The sequence below is a fragment of the Schistocerca cancellata genome, chromosome 8 (genome assembly GCF_023864275.1).
Source record: "Schistocerca cancellata isolate TAMUIC-IGC-003103 chromosome 8, iqSchCanc2.1, whole genome shotgun sequence".
NCBI lineage: Eukaryota > Metazoa > Arthropoda > Insecta > Orthoptera > Acrididae > Schistocerca > Schistocerca cancellata.
The window spans coordinates 195,997,825-196,020,000 of record NC_064633.1 but is presented as its reverse complement, the minus strand read 5'-3'; positions in this window follow the sequence as shown (position 1 = coordinate 196,020,000).

The following is a 22,176-nucleotide window of genomic DNA, read 5'->3' as shown; positions in this document are numbered from 1 at the left end:
TGAAGACTATATGAAAGAATCATTTTACAAATACTAATACTGTTGTTGTTGTTGTTGTGGTCTTCAGTCCAGAGACTGGTTTGACGGAGCTCTCCATGCTACCCTATCCTGTGCAAGCTTCTTCATCTCCCAGTACTTACTGCAACCTACATCCTTCTGAATCTGCTTAGTATATTCATCTCTTGGTCTCCCTCTACGATTTTTACCCTCCACGCTGCCCTCCAATGCTAAATTTGTGATCCCTTGATGCCTCAGAACATGTCCTACTAACCGGTCCCTTCTTTTTGTCAAGTTGTGCCACAAGCTCCTGTTCTCCCCCATTCTATTCAATACTTCATCATTAGTTATGTGATCTACCCATGTAATCGTCAGCATTCTTCTGTAGCACCGCATTTCGAAAGCTTCTATTCTCTTCTTGTCCAAACTATTTAACGTCCATGTTTCACTTCCATATATGGCTACACTCCATACAAATACTTCCAGAAACGACTACCTGACACTTAAATCTATACTCGATGTTAACAAATCTCTCTTCTTCAGAAACGCTCTCCTTGCCATTGCCAGTCTACATTTTATATCTTCTCTACCATCATCAGTTATTTTGCTCCCGAAATAGCAAAACTCCTTAACTACTTTAAGTGTCTCATTTCCTAATCTAATTCCCTCAGCATCACTCGACTTAATTCGACTACATTCCATTATCCTCGTTTTTCTTTTGTTGATGTTCACCTTAGCTCCTCCTTTTAAGACACTGTCCATTCCGTTCAACTGCTCTTCCACTTACATATGCACTTTAGCAAAAGAAAATGGCAAGTGAGATGAAACCAGGCGTCCTAAAGCAGTCTGCTAATTACAAGACAGTGCGAGTCGCGATTGGGTCCGTGAAAGAGGCTGTGGGACGCAGTCGCATGGCCTCTTACCGAGGCCTCCTGATTGGTTATTGTAGTGAAGCAGGACTGTACTGCACCTTAGTATGGGTTCTGAATTACCAGTGAGCTTTGGACCCATCGGTACTCATGTATCTATTATATGTAGTTGGCTACAAGCACTGGTACCAAATCTTAATGAAGATATAGAGTCATATCAATCATGGTTAGATAACACTGCAGCTGTTTTCGTAAGTTACAACCAGCCACAAGTTTTTTAGTAGCAAATTTTATTGTACCATTACTAGTTTCGAGCCTGAGCCCAGCGCCACAAAACAGATTTCGTTTCTGTGCACGTTTTAGGTTTGTGTGCTAAAATGTTACAAAGTTTTTGGAATTACGTAGTTTACAATAAGGTTTTGTATTGAATGCAAGCTCTACACATTGTACTTCATCAAAAGCTCTGATTTACATATTATAAGAGAGAGATATGACTCTTTTTCGACCCATGCTCATCCATGTGCTGAACTAAATACAAGATGGCGGATACATTTGTTTTCATCGGCTGATGATTTGATGTACCAAGGAACATTATATGAGTACTGATGTGGCATACTTCTGGAGCTACTACAGAGACACTTCTTCGTAGTACAGATCATTATAAAGCTGTACATTTAACTATTTAGGTTTGAAAGGAGCTGGTAATAGCCAATGAAGAATATTCTCTGCCAATTAATTATTATTTTTATCATTTCGAAATTGGAAGAGTTATATGAAATTTTGTGGTACATTTGGTTTCTTAATTCTAAACAACTCTTACAGTTATTAAAAGATAGAAATAATAGGTAACTGAGAAAAAGGAAATTCTTCATTGGCCATTACCAGCAGCTCTCAAACCTAAATAATGAAATGTATAGCTTTAAAATGATCTGTACTACAAAGAAGTATCTTTGCAATAGCTCCAGAACTATGCCATATCTCCAATCGTATGATGGACTTTGACACATCAGATCAGCAGCCAATGTAAACAAATGTATCCACCACATTGTATTTAGTTTAGCTCATGGATGAGCAAGGTTTGAAAAAGAGAATCAAACCTCTCTTTTATAACTTGTAGAGGAGAGCTTTTCATGAAACACAATATATAGAGTTTGCATACCATGTAAAATCCTTTATAAACTATGCAATCAGAGAAAACTTTGTAATATTTTTGGTCACAAATGTAAAATTTTCCAAAAAACAAGTGCTACTGTCATTGATCTCAGGCCTGAAATTTGAGCTACTTGAAGTATTTCCTACAGTGAAAAAATATTACTTAAAGGCACTCATATTCAGATTTACAATTAGATTTAACATGTGTAACGTCAAATCTCTCTAAAGTAAATGTGCGCTAAGTATGATAAATAGTTTAACAAATGTATAGTTAAAGATATATCTTGATGTGAGAGGACACCAGCTCTTCGTTGTTTTTTTGTTGCAGTTGTGAAACTAAGATGTTAATGGATAGCAACAAAAACATTTACAATTAATTTTACAAAAACAAAATTGAGCACTTGAGGATGAAACTGAGACAGATATCTTTAAATGCAGAGGTCGTCAATCACCCTCAAACAACTGTTTGGAAGCACCCCAAAATGCTACAAACCTCTTACAGTTTCCATATGTTGTGGTGTCTTCCATATTCTTTTGTCAATAAGAAACACTGCCTCTATCATTTATTTCAATCATCCTGTGTATTGTGGAAAGAGCAGCAGCATAATTTATACTGTGTGATATCCAGCTTTCTGTGAGAGCCAATGAATAACATGTTAATGTTGGTTTAACACAGACCTCGAAGTCATGGTAGAAAAACAAAATGAAGGGAGCATATGTAGCTGTAGTCATGCACTGCTTGGATTTGTTACAGCTGTTATGTACAGACAGTAGCAGAGGCAGGATGGGGAAGGTGTAGGCACTTTTATTTGGTCCAGGCCTTGTTGACACAAATTTATTATTTAACAATAATTGGTTATATATCTGAGTTAATACAATTAATAGTTTAAAAGGAAATTTTAGCAATAAAAAAAATTTTAAAACATTCTCTAGAAGAACATGCAGCCCCACTCTGAAACATTACATAAAGGTACTGTTAGTAAAAGGTATACTGTCCAATAGTGCAACATGTATAAATATTAACAATTACACCAGAAAAATATTGACCTTGTGTTTTGTACTGAATGTAAATCAAACCTTAAAAAATCCAATTTGGCAAGAGTGCAACAAATTACCTACTGCCTGCTAAAAATAATGTTGCAAAGATAATCAGCTTTTTTTTACCTCTCGATTTCACTTAAGCTTACGTAAACCCTACACAAATGTCAATGTCATGTGACATCAGTTCACCTTTTGTGACAAATACACAAAATTTCTAAATTATTTTACATCAGTTAAATAAGCTACAAGACAGAAATAACATTAACGTCTGGTGACAGGAGTAAACACTGTCAAGTTTTCAATTTCACGACGGTTGTGTTATCTAACAAATTTCATTTAAATACTGCCCCCACGTGTTCGGAAATCAATTCAGTCAGTCTCGAGAAGAAACACAACTTATTACACAAATATGGCAATCTCAAGAAATAGATGGATTTATCCCAAGCAATATAAGTAGAATTAGGAAATTTGCAATTTAAACGCACCAATTTTCACAAAGTCTAATGTAATAATAATCTGGACAGAACTTTCATAAAATGATCAAAGATAGTGGATACCGTGCCATACACTAAGAAACAAATTAAGAATTATTCACAGTAGACACTTGGCACATGATGATATTCTCTGACATATTTCAAATCACAAGTACCAACCCCATAATAAAGTAATGATCATGAAATATAATTTCGGCCTTAGCCAGGTGACGAGAACCACACCAATGCAGTTTCCTGTTACACTGGAGTGCTAGGCCCAACAAACAACAGCTGGTCACGGAGAACCACGATAAGCAAGCGAGCATTCCGTCCTCCACACATGCTCGCAAACAGCCACACTCATCGCAGTCCTTAATCGGCAGGCACCAGTTGACTCCCCGCCGCTTCCGTCCTGTCGCCATATACCCACCGAGCCGTCCTCCCAAAGCTGTTTGCTTCGCGCACCAGCGCCAACAGCGCTCAGCGATCACGCCCCCTGTCGCTGCGGCGAAAACAAATGAAATAATCCCGCGGGTAAATCAAAAATGCTGAGCCGTGACACGGCTCAACAGCCAAAAAATAAAATGTGTCCAACAAAAACACTGGAACCTTCTCTTGCAGCTGACAATTTGTTAGACATGGTCCTCCTACAGTACAGGTGACGAAAGTTTACACTGGTCTGTGGAAGCAACTTCAATCACTGGCTTCCTGGTCCAATGAACCAATACCTGTATATTTACGAGTATCGCCACATATGCTCAATACCACCACGCACACGGTATTTGTTTTCTATACATCTGAAGAGAAGGACTTGGTAATATATTATCGAGTTCTCTATCAGATGATGTTAGCAAAGTTTTTATAGTTTGTAGTTTATCTCCGACGGAAAGTGCAAAATGACGATAATAGAGAGAATGTTTGGATGACAGAAATAATCGCGCCATGAGGGACACAGATCTCCTTTGCACTGCAGTACCAGTATGCAGTTCGGAGATGCATCATAACACAGTAGCCAAATCCTCGTCCCTCTTCCAGTTCCTATTTGATGTGGAGTCTTCCTAATTTTCCTGATGAGAAACACTACTGTAACCATTTGTACCGTCTTTTCTACTACCTAGTATTGCAGAAAAGAACTTTGTTTGGCGCTGGCCTTTCACACTGTACATGGTTGTCTGAGCTATGACATGTTCTCATTTCCACTGAGTGGTCAAAACACAGCCCTGTCGCACTAAATCAGCTCACTCTGTTTCTCCACAGGATCCAGAAAGTGGCCGACATAGCACTCTCCTACATCTCCTCAGTTCCGACTTAAAAATGGAATGATCACATGGCCAAAGCTGCAGGGTGCAGAGGGGGGGGGGGGGGGGGGACAGAGGCTGAGAAACAGTTATAAGATGCAGAGAGGCTAACTGAAAAACCGCATTGGAGTTTTGCTGTATGGGATCCGATGCAAGTATGATGTTGAGCGGAGAATTTTGATTCCATATCGTAGACAGCGTTTCTAACACAAAGCATAACACTGTCAGCGACTTCTGTGTGTGCCTGTTGAACCAAGACTGCTTTTTACGCAGGATGACAGTAACATAATTATTGTGATATAGTGTTTTTAATAGAGCGGCCCTTAAGCGAAAGGTATGTTGCCAGCAGCTGCTTCTGTAGTCAGTTTCAAATGTTGGTTCTCAATAGCGTTCCTTGGAAAGAATATGGTGTTCCCTCAAGGGATTACCATTTGAGATACCCAGTGAATGTAATCTGACTGCTGGAGAAAAATTACTCACCATGCAAAGTGACTGCCGGGAGCGATGGTCTCGCGGTTCTCGCGCTGCAGTCCGGAACCGCGGGACTGCTACGGTCGCAGGTTCGAATCCTGCCTCGGGCATGGGTGTGTGTGATGTCCTTAGGTTAGTTAGGTTTAAGTAGTTCTAAGTTCTAGGGAACTTATGACCTAATATGTTGAGTCCCGTAGTGCTCAGAGCCATTTGAACAATTTTTTTTTGCAAAGTGACTCTCATGATCAGTTTAATTAATTAGTCTATCAATTTAATATCGATTATGTGCCGCCGCCGGCCGGTGTGGCCGTGAGTTTCTAGGTGCTTCAGTCTGGAACCGCGTGACCGCTACGGTCGCAGGTTCGAATCCTGCCTCGGGCATGGATGTGTGTGATGTCCTAAGGTTAGTTAGGTTTAAGTAGTTAAAAGTTCTAGGGGACTGGTGACCACAGATGTTAAGTACCATAGTGCTCAGAGCCATTTGAACCATCTGAACGTGCCGCCTGGAGGGTGGAAGCGATGGCAAGGGTACAGCAGGTATGATTCTTGACATGGAGTGGTAAAGAGGCGTTTTTTTCGTTGCAGCGGTATCTCTAATGCTATTTGCATCGCTCACCTGCACAGGGACAGATGACCACAGCAATGATATTAGATGTATTACCGAATTTATAAAGTGATAAGTTGTATAAACCTGATATTTACTACTTTTCTATGCTGTCACTTTAAGAGATTTCGTACATGGCAAGGCATTTAGTGTGATTCCTTTAAGAAAGTTAGAAAGTGAGGAGGCGTCCTGTGGTAGAGGTAGATCTGAGCACTCTGTTATGTGCCAAAAGCAAGTTTAATATTCTAGTCCTGTGATGCATGACGTAACAGAGAAGAAAAGATTTTTTCCTACCTCAAGATAAAATACTTAGAGGAAATGTAGCATTGGCATACTGTTACAGCATTTTCACAACAAGTAACGGTACTTTATTGATGTGAGAACTTGTGTACGATGTGATTTCTTCTGTCTTCGAAAATAACTCGTATAAAAGGAAGAAATCTCCACTTCATGTGAGAAATTCGAGGTGCACACACTGTGTAAATTGTTTAAACAATATTGCATCCACTGTAATCGATTTCCTTCCAAGTTGATAATCGACTGAGTCTTTTGTCCACCAATTTCTGGGTGGGGAGGGATTGGGAGTTTCTGAGAGAGGGACAGGTTAATTAATTGATGAATTTAATTAATTAGCCAATCAAATTTATATCAAGAATGTGCTTGTATTGGTGAGGAGAGTTCCCAGGGGGCGGAGGAGTAAGAGAGGGAGGAGGAGGAATGGTTGAGGGTTTCTTGGAATACCACTTAACCAAGCAGTAGGTTAAGAACCTGTCAATCGAAAGAACAGGCTATGGCCAGGGTATCATAATCCTCTTAGCAGAACAATATATTAAGAACCTGTGACTGAAAAGAGAACATTAGGTTTCCCCCAGAATGTATACTTGCCCCTGAAGTAGGCAACCTGCAATGTGCATTGGTGTCATCGTTACCCTACTTCTGCTGATGAATGGATCAAGACGGGAAACTGTAAGGTGGGTGCATGTTTCAGCAAGAGCAGATGGCGCCAGGCAAGGCTATAACATAATGACTAGCAATATTGTCTTCCCACTCCCAAGACTCAATTTGGTCAATAGCTTGAGAACACATTCGTCTTTTTTGTCATGCTGAATAATGTGTTTGTCACATAATGGTTTGAGAAATATACAGCTCATTACTTTGAAACATTCCTTGGAGAATTGCCTCGCACGAGGTGGTTCTCGCCTTTCGGGTGACATTTCTATAATTGACAGTACATCGATCGGAAAGCTTCCGCTAGAGACTTCAGTAGCACTGTCAAAATTTGCACGTGTATTTCTATGGAAACGATTTTGCGTCTACATTTAGTAATTGCTCGAGCTCCCATTTGTAAATGAACAGAAGCTGACAAGTAAAAATTAACTCTGCATTTCTCTTAGATTGGAACACTTGAGTAAGTGTATGAGGTAATACGAAATAATAATGTGTTGCTGTCCTGAAACAGATGGACCGTAGTCTACGCAACGTCAGTCAACAGTGTCATATCTTACCGACATGAGGACGGGCTCACTACGCCGACATGGATGGAGCGGGAGAGATACAAACCGGGCTATAGGGTGGCACCATCCTGGCAGGCTCATGCTGTGGAGGGCGTTTGGTTTCCTGCCATTTCCCCGCAGTCACCAGATTCGCCACAGAACAGCTACTCATATCGTACCTGCTATCTGGATAACAACCTTCTTATGCGTAACAGTGCTTGTGGGGTTTGGATCATTTACTTGTTTCGAAGTTTCTTTCAGTGGTGCCTCCATACCCTTCGTAACTATGTGCTTGATTGAAAGCACGTCCTTAACGCTCTTCTGTAATGGTCTTCGTTCGACAGACAGAAACATGGACGAGGTCTTGTCGATTCTGAGATCTGTACGAGGCCCAAGAATCAGGTGCAAAACTGGCAGCAGAACACAGGACTTCTGGTCGGTGGCGATGGTTATTTTGATGCTCGCCGTTTGGGCCCAACATGTTCACATATCAAAGGTGAGCAGACATTTCGCCTGCATAACAGCAGTGAACACTTTGGACGTGTTGATCGTGATGTCGACGGTAGTCTGGCTGGACCAATTTGTGTGTCTGCTGCGAGACATCGAACAAGGACTGGATGCATCGAGACAACAGCTGCTGAATCGACTCGGTGTAAAATCATCTTTCGTCATGTCGCTGTCTCAGAAAGGTACGAGTTAACACAAGAGTTTAATAGTGTGCAAAGTTGACCTGTCCATACGAGGGGAAATTCACACAGGGAACATCAGAGCATGTTGACCACGTTAACAGTTAATTATTATCAATAAGTTCAATTACAGGGATTGTTTGAGTTTCTTCGCAAGTGTTAGAAAAAGGCTCACATATATAAAAACTAGCTCCTCGTTTTACGATATCTTGTTATATAAATTTTTATTTTCATGCTATCACAATGGAAGCTAATCAAAATTGACAATATTCTTGAAAGTATTGTGTTGGAAATTAGTGTAACTGCGATCAGTGTTTTTCATTATCAAAAACTACAAAAATTTAGAAACAAATTTGTCCTTCAAAGTATGAGCTATGCTTAACCAACCGTGTGTATCATTTTCACCATTCTGACCAGTTTTCTTATCGAGGCTGAATGTATAAGTGGCAGTCAAATGAAATCGAGGATGATGGGAAAAAAGTAAGTATGTTTATTATTTCGACAGTAATCGCCAAAACTGTTAACACATTTATCCAGTTTCAGAAGAACACTAAAGTCGATACCTGTAACATTAGAGAGAAATATTGCATTTATTACTCACTGTTAAAACTGTCAGTGGCTCAGAAAGGAGCTCAATAGGCAGCAGTAAAAATTTTGATCATTTGTCCAATAACATAAAATGCCAAACAGTTAATGAGTCTAGTTTTAAACATATTGTTGTTGTGATCTTCAGTCCTGAGACTGGTTTGATGAAGCTCTCCATGCTACTCTATCCTGTGCAAGCTTCTTCATCTCCCAGTACCTACTGCAGCCTAAATCCTTCTGAATCTGCTTAGCCTATTCATCTCTTGGTCTCCCTCTACGATTTTTACCCTCCACGCTGCCCTCCATTACTAAATTGGTGATCCGTTGGTGCCTCAGAACATGTCCTACCAACCGGTCCCTTCTTCTAGTCAAGTTGTGCCACAAGCTCCTGTTCTCCCCAATTCTATTCAATACCTCCTCATTAGTTATGTGATCTACCCATCTAATCTTCAGCATTCTTCTGTAGCACAACATTTCGAAAGCTTCTATTCTCATCTTGTCTAAACTATTTATCGTCCATGTGTCACTTCCATACATTGGCCACACTCCATACAACTACTTTCAGAAACGACTTCCTGACACTTAAATCTATACTCGATGTCAACAAATTTCTCTTCTTCAGAAACGCGTTCCTTGCCATTGACAGTCTACATTTTATATCCTCTCTTCTTCGACCATCGTCAGTTATTTTGCTCCCTAAATAGCCAAACTCCTTTACTACTTTAAGTGTTTCATTTATTAATCTAATTCCCTCAGCATCAATTAATTTGACTCATTCCATTATCCTCGTTTTGCTTTTGTTGGTGTTCATCTTATACCCTTCTTTCAACACACTGTCCATTCCGTTCAACTGCTCTTCCAAGTCCTTTGCTGTCTCTGACAGAATTACAATGTCATCGGCGAACCTCAAAGTTTTTATTTCTTCTCCATGGGTTTTAATGCCTACTCCGAATTTTTCTTTTGTTTCCTTTACTGCTTGCTCAATTTACAGATTGAATAGCATCGAGGAGAAGCTACAACCCTGTCTCACTCCCTTCCCAACCACTGATTCCCTTTCATGTCCCTCGACTCATAACTGCCATCTGGTTTCTGTACAAATTGTAAATAGCCTTTCGCTCCCTGTATTTCACCCCTACCACCTTTAGAATTTGAAAGAGAGTATTCCAGTCAACATTGTCAAAATCTTTCTCTAAGTCTACAAATGCTAGAAACGTAGGTTTGCATTTCCTTAATATTTCTTCTAAGATAAGTCGTTGGGTCAGTATTGCCTCACGTGTTCCAACATTTCTATGGAATCCCAACTGATCTACCCCGAGGTCTGCTTCTACCAGTTTTTCCATTCGTTTGTAATGAATTCGCGTTAGATTTTGCAGCTTTGACTTATTAAACTGATAGTTCGGTAATTTTCACATCTGTCAACACCTGCTTTCTTTGGGATTGGAATTATTATATTCTTCTTGAAGTCTGAGGGAATTTCTCCTGTGTCATACATCTTTTAAACGTACCGTAATTTAAATCCTTTCTCCGGGACAACTCCTTCAATTTCAATGACGATTTACTACTTAAAAACTGGGAGCCAATACAAAACACATAAATTAAAAAGGTTAAGTGTAGGATTAAAAATAAAGAGTGTATAGGCTTTGTATTGTCTATGGAATTCTTCCTTATAAAAAGACCGTTGGCTTTGCATTGTCTATGGAATTCTTCCTTCTTGTGTTCCTCTTCTCCATGTTGTATGAAGCGGATGAGATAGAAGGTAAGCTGAGGTCTGTTCCTTTAAATACCGTAAAAGATAGCCATAAGTGGTCAAAGGAAAAATATAACGTAAAATTTCCAAAATGGAATTCTAGTGTACGGACTTTTATCTGTAGCTAAATAACCAACTATGAATGTGTTAAGTTTTGTGTCCGCAGCAATCCAGATTGTGCTTTGTTTGCCGCCATTACGTGAGCGTAAGGAGCGGCAATTTTAAACTGCAGAAATAATCAGACAATAATTCTTTCGATCTGTATTACAATATTTGAACTCCGAGGACAAGAACCCACATGAATTTATTATTTTTCTATTGTAAAAGTGAAAATAACATTCAGTACAACAATCTTAGACTTTACGTAATGAAATAATTTTATGGCTGGTGCGTAAGATTAATTTTTCCAAAACTAATTCATCAGTGACTTAAAATAGAAATACTTACGAGACCAGTGTTGTTATGGGTAGAGGTGGTAGTGTGATATGTTAGTTATTTGGCGCATACATTTTAATGTCAGGTATGGAATTATTGAAACTCGTTACGGTCGGGCTCAGCAGCACATATATAAGAATCATCAGAGTTTGTTTATATCTGTCAAATAATACTGTTATTCTTGCTGCTACATGTTCATTAATGTTAACACTAATCATGAATACATAGCCTGTAAAGTGACTCCTGACGAAAAGTTCGTTTAAATGATCTATGGAACGTGTAACTAAATAACAAACCACAATGAGAGAAGACTGTCAATGAATTCACGGAAAAATGTTTGCGGTTGCCTACGGAAACATGACTGTAGCTACGTGTGCAAGTCTTCGTTCGAGGTAAATCTACGGACACGAATATGTTTCTCCGGGGCTCTAAAAATATGGATATGTCATGGGGCGAGATCTGGACTGTATGGAGAATGTTTAATGTCTTTCCAGTGAAACTTACGCCGCGTACTCGAAACTACAGGCACGCCAGCTCCCGGGAAGGTAGTGGCGACCTTTTTCTTCGACCGCAAAGGCTCACTCCTCATTGATCTTCTGGAACTCGGCGCCACAATTAACACACAACAGTACGTGGACAACTTGCAGAAACCGAAGCGCGCCATTAACTCCAAAAGCCCAGGAATGTTGACGGACAGCAGTATAAAGTTGCAGAATAATATAATGCCCGCCATGAAAGTTTTTGTATGGAGTGTAGCCATGTATGGAAGTGAAACATGGACGATAAATAGTTTGGACGAGAAGAGAATAGAAGCTTTCGAAATGTGGTTCTACAGAAGAATGCTGAAGATTAGATGGGTAGATCATGTAAATAATGTAGAGGTATTGAATAGAATTGGGGAGAAGAGGAGTTTATGGCACAACTTGACTAGAAGAAGGGAACCGTTTGGTAGGGCCGGCCGCGGTGGTCTAGCGGTTCTAGGCGCTCAGTCCGGAACCGCGCGACTGCTACGGTCGCAGGTTCGAATCCTGCAACGGGCATGGATGTGTGTGATGTCCTTAGGTTAGTTAGGTTTAAGTAGTTCTAAGTTCTAGGGGACTGATGACCACAGATGTTAGGTCCCATAGTGCTTAGAGCCATTTGAACCGTTTGGTAGGGCATGTTCTTAGGCATCAAGAGATCACCAGTTTAGCATTAGAGGGCAGCGTGAAGCGTAAAAATCGTAGAGGGAGACCAAGAGATAAATACACGAAGCAGATTCAGAAAGATGTAGGTTGCAGTAGGTACTGGGAGATGAAGCTTGCACAGGATAGAGTAGCATGGAGAGCTGCATCAATCCAATCTCAGGACTGAAAACCACCACACACATGCTATCAAGGCTGTTTTCACTATGCTGCAGAAGTTTCGCTGGCAAGCAATTACGGAGTTCAAAGAATGTGAGATTGACTCTTATGGTCGACTTGTCTATAACGAGCATCATTTTGCTGCCGCGAAAACCACAGACTGTGTTTTTATTATTATTGTTGTTGTTGTGGTCTTCAGTCCTGAGACTGGTTTGATGCAGCTCTCCATGCTACTCTATCCTGTGCAAGTTTCATCATCTCCCAGTACCTACTGCAACCTACATCCTTCTGAATCTGCTTAGTGTATTCATCTCTTGGTCTCCCTCTACGATTTGTACCCTCCACGCTGCCCTCCAATACTAAATTGGTGATCCCTTGATGCCTCAGAACATGTCCTACCAACCGATCCCTTCTTCTGGTCAAGTTGTGCCACAAACTTCTCTTCTCCCCAATCCTATTCAATACTTCCTCATTAGTTACGTGATCTACCCATCGAATCTTCAGCATTCTTCTGTAGCACCACATTTCGAAAGCTTCTATTCTCTTCTTGTCCAAACTATTTATCGTTCATGTTTCACTTCCATACATGGCTACACTCCATACAAATACTTTCATAAATGACTTCCTGACACTTAAATCTATACTCGATGTTAACAAATTTCTCTTCTTCAGAAACGCGTTCCTTGCCATTGCCAGTCTACATTTTATATCCTCTCTACTTCGACCATCATCAGTTATTTTGCTCCCCAAATAGCAAAACTCCTTTACTACTGTAAGCGTCTCATTTCCTAATCTAATTCCCTCGGCATCACCCGACTTAATTCGACTACATTCCATTATCCTCGTTTTGCTTTTGTTGATGTTCATCTTATATCCTCCTTTCAAGACACTGTCCATTCCGTTCAACTGCTCTTCCAAGTCCTTTGCTGTCTCTGACAGAATTACAATGTCATCGGCGAACCTCAAAGTTTTTATTTCTTCTCCATGGATTTTAATACCTACTCCGAATTTTTCTTTTGTTTCCTTTACTGCTTGCTCAATATACAGATTGAATTTTTATTATGGACCGTGCAAAAGCTGGAACTGGTTCTGCTTAAGCACATCCTCCATACAATCCCGATTTCTCTGCATGTCAGCCGCGTGGTCAGAGGCGCCTTGCCACGGTTTGCGCATCTCCCTCTGTCAGAGGTTCGAGTCCTCCCTCGGGCGTGGGTTTGTGTGTTGCCCTTAGCGTAAGTTAGAATACGTAGTGTGTAAGCCTAGGAACCCATGACCTCAGCAGTTTGGTCCCATAGGAACTTACCACAAATTTCCAAATTTTCTCTCCATTGATATCCATATTTTTGTAGCCCTAAATAATAACATTCTTGGCCATCGATTTTCCTCGGAGAAAGAGGTGCATGCCTGAGTGCAATCATTGTTCGTTGGGTAACCGTAAATGTGTTTACATGAAGGTATTCGCCATCTTGTCTCAAAGTAGGACAAATGTAATGGTATTACTTTTGAAATACTAAACAGTTTACTTACTTTTTTCTAGCTGCCTCGTTTTCATTTGACTGCCCCTTACAGGTCTCTTCACATTCAAAAAACTGCACTATACTTTACTTGCAAGTTTTTATTTGCTGTTTTAAATGTTGTTTTTCACCTTGTGTGCTTATTAAACAACATCGAATTTATTGGTGAGTTCTTTAAAACACACACTCTGCATTGAGTGACTTTTCCCTTTTTCCACATTTGTTTAGGCACGAATGAAAATGAAAATACTTTCACAACTTTTTGCTTTAATGGGAGCAGCAATTGTCGAACATCGTCGATCTTCAATATGCTCTACCTGATGTTCATCCGAAGATATTGATTTCTGTGGGTTTGCGTGTAGGTACTGCAGCCTGAGCAGAAGCAGTTCGAGCTTCATCATGATCCATAACAAAAACACTGTTTGTGATTTTCGCTGCAACAAAATGATGCTCATGAAACACAGTTCGATCATAAGTGGCGAGCTCACATACTCTGAATATCTTATCTGCGTTACCGACTGTGCTTGTTTTAAAATAAGCGGTTCTCAATAGGTAACAAGATTGTTGACTAGCCCTTGTTTGCTATTTTAAAATTGTTTAATTTTTGGACTAGAATAATCATATCACCAACGGTAATATTAACGATGACAGCGCTAATGAAGCTTAGTTATTAAACATAGTTTACTGAAATTCCTTCACCAAAGAAGACGAAGCAAATATTTCAGAACTCAAATCTAGAACAACTGCCAACATTAATAACTTAAAAGCAGATACCCTCGGCGTGGCGAAACAGCTTAAGGGATATAATAAAGGCTAGTCTACCGGCCCAGACAGCAGACCAAGAAGGTTCCTTTCAGAATGTACTGATTCAATAGCCCTATACTTAGCAGTCATATACAACCGCTCGCTCGGCGAAACACTCCGTATCAAAAGACTGAAAAGTAGCACAGATCACACCATTACTCAAGAAAGGGAATAGGTTTAAATGCGAACATTTTAGGTTAGGCTTTACCGTGACTGTTATTGATATTAAATGAAACAACAAGTTTACTGTTACCAGTCACTGTTTATTTATTTATTTGTTAGGACGTATACTCTTTGTACTTTGTGATAATGTTTTCTCTTATGCTACACGATCCATGCACCCAATAGTTTTCGACGACATATTTGTTTACATAATATGACAGTATACATGTGATGGGTTACGACAGTGAAAGGAACCTGTGACCACTGGAAGTACTTTGTCTTACTTATATTATGTTTACCGTTACATATACATTTAATTTTTTGTCACAAGGAACCCAAATCATGTTCTGAAATAGTGTTTTGTTTCTCCACTAGACAGTGCCACAAGTTCCTCCAAAAAATTGTAACACAACACACACACAAATGTCATACTAACAAATGTAAATCCACCTGATGATGGAGGTTTAAACCTTTGAAACGCGTGGTGGAGATAAATAAACAGTGACTGGTAACAGTAAACTTGTTGTTTCATTTAAAGGGAACAGGAGTAATCCTCTGAATTACAGACCCGTACTCCTAACGTCGAGGTGCGGTACTACTTTGGAACGTGTAGTATGTTCGAACATCATGAATCAGCTCGAAAGTAACGGTCTGCTGACACACAGTCAGCGCAGGTCAGAAAATATCGTTCTTGTGAAAGTAGCTCTTATTCGCACGAAGTAATGACTGCTGTCGACGGGGATCTCCAACTGATTCTCTATTTCTCTAGATTTCCAGAAGGCTTCTGACACCGTTCCTCAGAATAAATTCTAATTAAATTACGTATCTATGGAATATCGCTTCAGTTGTGCGACGGGATCCACGATTTCCTCACAGAAAGATCATAGCACTCACCAACAGCCCGAAAAGCATCGAGTAAAACACAAGTGATATCCAGAGTTCCGAAGGAAGAGTTATAGGTCCCCTGTTGTCCCCGATCTACGTGAACGATTTACTGTTTAGTAAAGTCTCAGAAGATCAAAAACAATTGAAAAATGAATTAGACACGACATCTCAATGGTGCGAAAAGTGGCAGTTGTCTCTTAGTAAGGAAAAGTGTGCTCATCCACATGAGTATAAAAAGAAAACCGTTAAATTTGGATTACATGGTAAATAACTCGAATTTAAAGACTGTCAGTTCGATTAAAAATAGATATCTAGGAATTGCAATTACACTACTGGCCATTAAATTTGCTACACCATGAAGATGACGTGCTACAGAAGCAAAATTTAAGCGACAGGAAGAAGATGCTGTGATATGCAAATGATTAGCTTTCCAGAGCATTCACACAAGGTTGGCGCCGGTGGCGACACCTACAACGTGCTGACATGAGGAAAGTTTCCAATCGATTTCTCATACACAAACAGCAGTTGACCGGCGTTGCCCGGTGAAACGTTGTTGTGATGCCTTGTGTAAGGAGGAGAAATGCCTACCATCATGTTTCCGACTTTGATAAAGATCGGATTGTAGCCTATCGCGATTGTGGTTTATCGTATCGCGACATTGCTGCTCGCGTTGGTCGAGATCCAATGACCGTTAGCAGAATATGGAATCGATGGGTTCAGGAGGGTAATACGGAACGCCGTGCTGGATCCCAACGGCCTCGTATCACTAGCAGTCGAGATGACAGGCATCTTATCCGCATGGCTGTATCGGATCGTGCTGCCACGTCTCGATCCCTGAGTCAACAGGTAGGGACGTTTGCAAGACAACAACCATCTGCACGAACAGTTCGACGACCTGCGATGGTGTACTCAACGACGAACCTGGGTGCAGGAATGACAAAAAGTCATGTTTTCGGATTAATCCAGGTTCTGTTTACAGCATCATGATGGTCGCATCCGTGCTTGGCGGCATCGCGGTGAATCACATCGGAAGCGTATATTCGTCATCGCCATACTGGCGTATCACCCAGCGTGATGGTATGGGGTGCCATTGGTTACACGTCTCGGTCACCTCTCGTTCGCATTGACGGCACTCTGAACAGTGGACGTAACATTTCAAATGTGTTACGACCCGTTATTCTACCCTTCATTCGATCCCTGCGAAACCGTACATTTCAGCAGGATAATGCACGACCGTATGTTTCAGGTCCTGTACGGGCCTTTCTGGATACAGAAATTGTTGGACTGCTGCCCTGGCCAGCACATTCTCAAGATCTCTCACCAATTGAAAACGTCTGGTCAATGGTGGGTGAGCAACTGGCTCGTCACAATACGCCAGTCACTGCTCTTGATAAACTGTTGTATCGTGTTGAAGCTGCATGGGCAGCTGTACCTGTACACGCCATCCAAGCTCTGTTTGACTCAATGCCCAGGCGTATCAAGGCAGTTATTACGGCCAGAGGTGGTTGTTCTGGGTACTGATTTCTCAGGATCTATGCACCCAAATTGCGTGAAAATGTAATCACATGTCAATTGTAGTATAATATATTTGTCCAATGAATACTCGTCTATCATCTGCATTTCTTCTTGGTGTAGCAATTTTAATGTCCATTAGTGTAGGAACAACTTAAAGGAGGATGGAAGAGATGAGTGTTTAACATCCGATCGACAGTGACATCATTAGAGACGGAGCACAAGCTCGGATTGGGGAAGGATGAGTACGGAAATCGGCCAGCTTATTCAACGGATCCAACCTGGCATTTGCCTGAAGCGAGTTGAGAGACATCACAGAAAACCTAATTCGGGATGACCCGACGCGGGTTCGTGCCCTCTTCCTCCCGAATGCGAGTCCAGTATACCGACCACTGCGCCACCTTGCTCGCCAGCCGCGGTGGTCTAGCGGTTCTAGGCGCGCAGTCCGGAACCGCGCAACTGCTACGGTCGCAGGTTCGAATCCTGCCTCGGGCATGGATGTGTGTGATGTCCTTAGGTTAGTTAGGTTTAAGTAGTTCTAAGTTCTAGGGGACTGATGACCACAGTAGTTATGTCCCATAGTGCTCAGGGCCATTTGAACCATTTGAACCACCTTGCTCGGTGGGGAACAACTTAAGCTGGAAGAATAACAAAGATAAGGTTGTGGAGAAGGCAAGCACGCAGAAGGTGCAACAGGTCTACTAAAAAGACTGCCTGCACTTCGCTTTTCTTACCCTCTCTTGGTGCATTGTTTTGTGGTATGGGATACTTACCAGACGGGATTGACAGAGGAAGCTCGACCGATACACATTGCTAGCCAAGTTTCGCATATTTCGTACCCTTATTAACTTCAAAGCACTAACCTGTTGCTGATTACATTGTGACAATAAAATAGTTTAGCCAGTCTGTTACCCAAATGCTGACTTCCTGCTTTTCCCGAACTTTTTTTTTGTCATTTGAAACAAATGTAACATCATCTTTCGTAAAATACAATTATGTACAATGATAAATTAAAGATTTCTCTCTGCATTATATATTATTTGAAAAATGCATTTATCTTAATTAAATCTTCTTTAATCATAAAATGTAAAGTCAAGTTCCTTTTTGTGTCGTGTAGTGTAAAAAAAGGAAATAGCACTGAAGAGATTTCTTTGTTCTGCTTTCCTTCTCATGTCTTCTTTTTGTTCTTTTGTATTTGATTGTAGAACTCTTCAGCTTATGGTGCTCTTTAAAAATTAGCAAAATTTTCCTTGTGTTTTTTTCTTCTTTGTTAATTTATGATGTTCCCTTTTAAGATGTACCGAATAATCTTGGTTATGTTTGGCCTTTTCTTTTAAAAAATAGCACGGTGTCTATCCTTCTATCCAGTTAACGACTCTTTTCTTGGTAATTCGGATGGGTTTTGGAAATCCGTAGGTTTTAGAGAGTTTGGAACAGTTCTGTTGACGGCGGAAAGTTATTGTCTGGACGTATTCCAAGTGTCTTCGCATTTTTACACACGAGTCTGCGTTCCTCATTGTCGTTTAAGTTGCAGGCAGGACGTCTTGGTGAATCTACTAATTTTGTCTTGTGATGTTTGGAATTAGGAGCTATTTTTCTGTTGACTGCAGTGCACTTTGCCATTCTCACTGTCGATGATAGGGCTCGTTTTCTGGACACCTGTACGGACTTCAAGCCAATCAAATAAGATGTGCTTCAGGTGGGAGAATTCATTAGTTATGCGCTGGATATTTATTGGAAGGTGAAAAAGTCTGGATTATTTCACTTAACAAATGTGCCGTTAAACTATTTGGTGCCATTTTCCATTGTTTATTCATATTGCAGACGTATATAGCTTGGGATTTATGCTAACGTCAGTAAGGTTTAGTCCTGCATTGGGCGTCGTAAGCTCAAGTGTATCGTATTCGACTTTGAGTATTAACCTCGTGCCCCGTAATATCCTACCGCAGACATGATTCTTTTCGCCATTTTGGGGGGTAGTCGCGAATCTTAATTTACGATATTGATATAATTATGGACGAGGATTGCTTTCAAGATGTCGTCTGTCTGTCACTAGTTCTTGTATAGTTGCTGGTATGTTTGTTATCAGTTGTTTGTAAGCCGCACCTCCAGAACTGACTCAAAGTTCCCTTCATCACTGACTTTCAAGCTATGATTTCCGATCATTGCAACCAGACGTTTTCGCACGGGGTATGTGGGAACAGCAACGACGAGGAACGGATTTCGGTTGAGGACGGTGCAAGGGATAACTATGAAAGATTGAGCCATGCCCTGGCGTGTGATTAGATAGATTAATGGTTCTCAGGAAATGACAAGAAAGAACAACTGCGGTCTGAAATTTTTCCTTCTGTAAAAAAAATTAATTACATTCATTAAGAAAAGTTATCCGCAAGAAATGAATTTCAAAATCTTTATTAATTTCACGCACCTTGGGAATATAATTCGGTTTCTCCTTAAGTACAACAAGAAAAGAATATTGTCGTCGTGTTTCTTCTTTCAAGCAAATAATTCGCAGTAGGAAGTTGTTTTCTTTTCCGAAGGAGAAAACAATTTCTTTAGCGAAGTTCTACGTGCACATACATTACACGAAAGCCATCATACAGTGCATGACGGAGGTTGCCATATGCCAGCGCTAATCATCCACTCGCAAATGGAGTGATGGTCTATATGCTTCCGTACGAGCCTTCCTTCTTTTCCATGGCCGTTATACCGCTCCCGAGCATAAGAGCAAATTTGGTATGAAAATGGAAAAGAGCTGGATCCGTGGATGCAATGTTCACAATGAAGTTCTTTGCTTTCGATGGTTGTTATTCGGTAACAGTGATACATGAAGTACAGGGGGAGTGAAAGACTTATGGCATATTAAAGCACTAAAAAAAATAGCGGCACTGTCTTAAGTAGTGCTGAAGGAAACTGACACCATGAATCCTGCACAGTTGTCCATAAATCCTGAAGAGTACAAAGGGGTGGAGATCACTTCTGAACAGCACGTTGCGAGGCATCCCTGATACGCTCAGTAATGTTCATGTCTGGCGTTTGGTGGCCAGCGGAAGTGTTTAAGCTCAGAAGATAATTCCTGGAGCTACTCTGCAGCAATTCTGGGCGTGTGGGTGCCGCATTGTCCTGCTGGAATTGTCGGAAAGCAAAAGCACATGAATGGATGCAGGTGATCAGACAGGATGCTTAGGTACCTGGCGTTACCTGTCAGAGTCGTACCTAGACGTATCACTGGTTCCATATCATTCCAACTGCATGCGCCTCGCACCTTTACACAGCCTCCTCCAGCTTGAACAGTCCTCTGCTGACATGCAGGGTGCATGGATTCATGAGGTTGGCTCCATACCCGTACACGTCCATTTGCTCGATACAATTTGAAACGAGACTCGTCCGAGCAGGCAAGATTTGTGTTGTGTAGTCATCAATGGTACACGCGTTGGCTCATATCGATGATATTTCGTTGAATGGTTTGCACGCTGACCCTTTTTGATGGCCCAGCACTGAAATCAGCAGCAATTTGCGGAAGGGTTCCAGTTCAGACACGTTGAACGATTCTCTTAAGTTATCGTCGTCACGTCCTTCCAGGATCTTTTTCCGGTCGCAGGGATGTCGGAGATTTGATGTTTTACCTGATTCCCGATATTCACGGTACACTCGTGAAATGGTCGTACGGGATAATCCGCACTTCATCGCTACCTTGGAGATGCTGTGTCCCGTCGCTCGACCGCCGACAATAACTCCACGTTCAAACTCCCTTAAATCTTGATAACCTGCCATTGTAGCAGCGGTAACCAATCTAACATCAGTGCCAAACACTTGTTGTCTTATATAGGCGTTCGCGACCGCAGCGCCGTATTCTGCGAGTTTACACATATCTTTATTCGAATACGCTTTGGCGCTTCAGTGTTGATGCTGGGCTACAAATTGAAATTAATAGCACATGCAGAAGAGCAGCCTAGCGGCATTTCGGCCCTCCACCAACAGATGGAAACATTCGCTATTGGTGGGCTAGTAAAGAAGAACTGAAAAAATGAGGACTAAATGTGCAAATAAAGGGCTGAATGCAAAATCGGCAAAACTAGATGATGACGTACTGAAATGGATTGAAGGGCACCGTCAAAATGACATTGGAATTAATATAAAAAGGATTCAAATACACGTTCGTAAGCTTGCGCTACAGTGGAACCTAGCAGGCTTTAAGGGTGGAGTATCGTGGCGTGTTTATCTTCTGCCGTTAGGTCAGACGATAGAAATGCCACTTGCACGCTTAGAGTAGCAGATTGACGGTGACCAACTTTAAACAGAACTTGATTAATTTTCACACACATTTATTAAAATAATAAAGCATAAAAATAACTTAACTTGGTTCTGGATGCTATTTACAATGGACAATCTGAAGTTCCTTTGGTCTTGGTACGTTAATCTTATTCTCACATATCTCTGATACTTGACAAAGTGTCTATACATTTCTCTTCATGGCTATGTACATGAATATTTTAATCTCATTAGGCGCAGACTGAAACTTGACTATAGACTGATACAGACGAATGCAGATTAATGCAGACTGACTGATCGGAGGCCTGTACACTCGTTATAATGCCTCGAGCGTTCAGGTATCACTGCGCGAGGGTGATCCGCGAGGAGAAAAGGTTCTACGTTAGCAGCAATCTCATTGGCTGCGTTACATATTAATACGCGGATCGGCGGAAGCAGAATGTGGTCCGTCTCTGTGACAGCGCCATCTCGCAGTGTGGAGACGGACGAGCGCAGAGCCTGTGCTGTTGTGCTTAGCGGGGCGCGCTCTAGTGGGAAAGTTGTGTACGCGCTGACTACGCGGAACTATGTTCACAACAGTCATGGACTTAACACGCAAACCAAAATCAAATGTCTCAGAAAATGTCACAAGAGTATGAAGAGAAAAAATTATCTTTCCATTCCTTTATTATTCAACATCGATGAAAACCGGTGTGGAACAAATCAGCATAGCGAATACAGACGAAATCCCTGTGACATTTGATGTCATTTCCATGAAATGTGCTAAACCTGTAACTGTAAAAACAAGTGCACATGAAAATATGCACTACGCTATCATCCTTTCATGTTGTGCT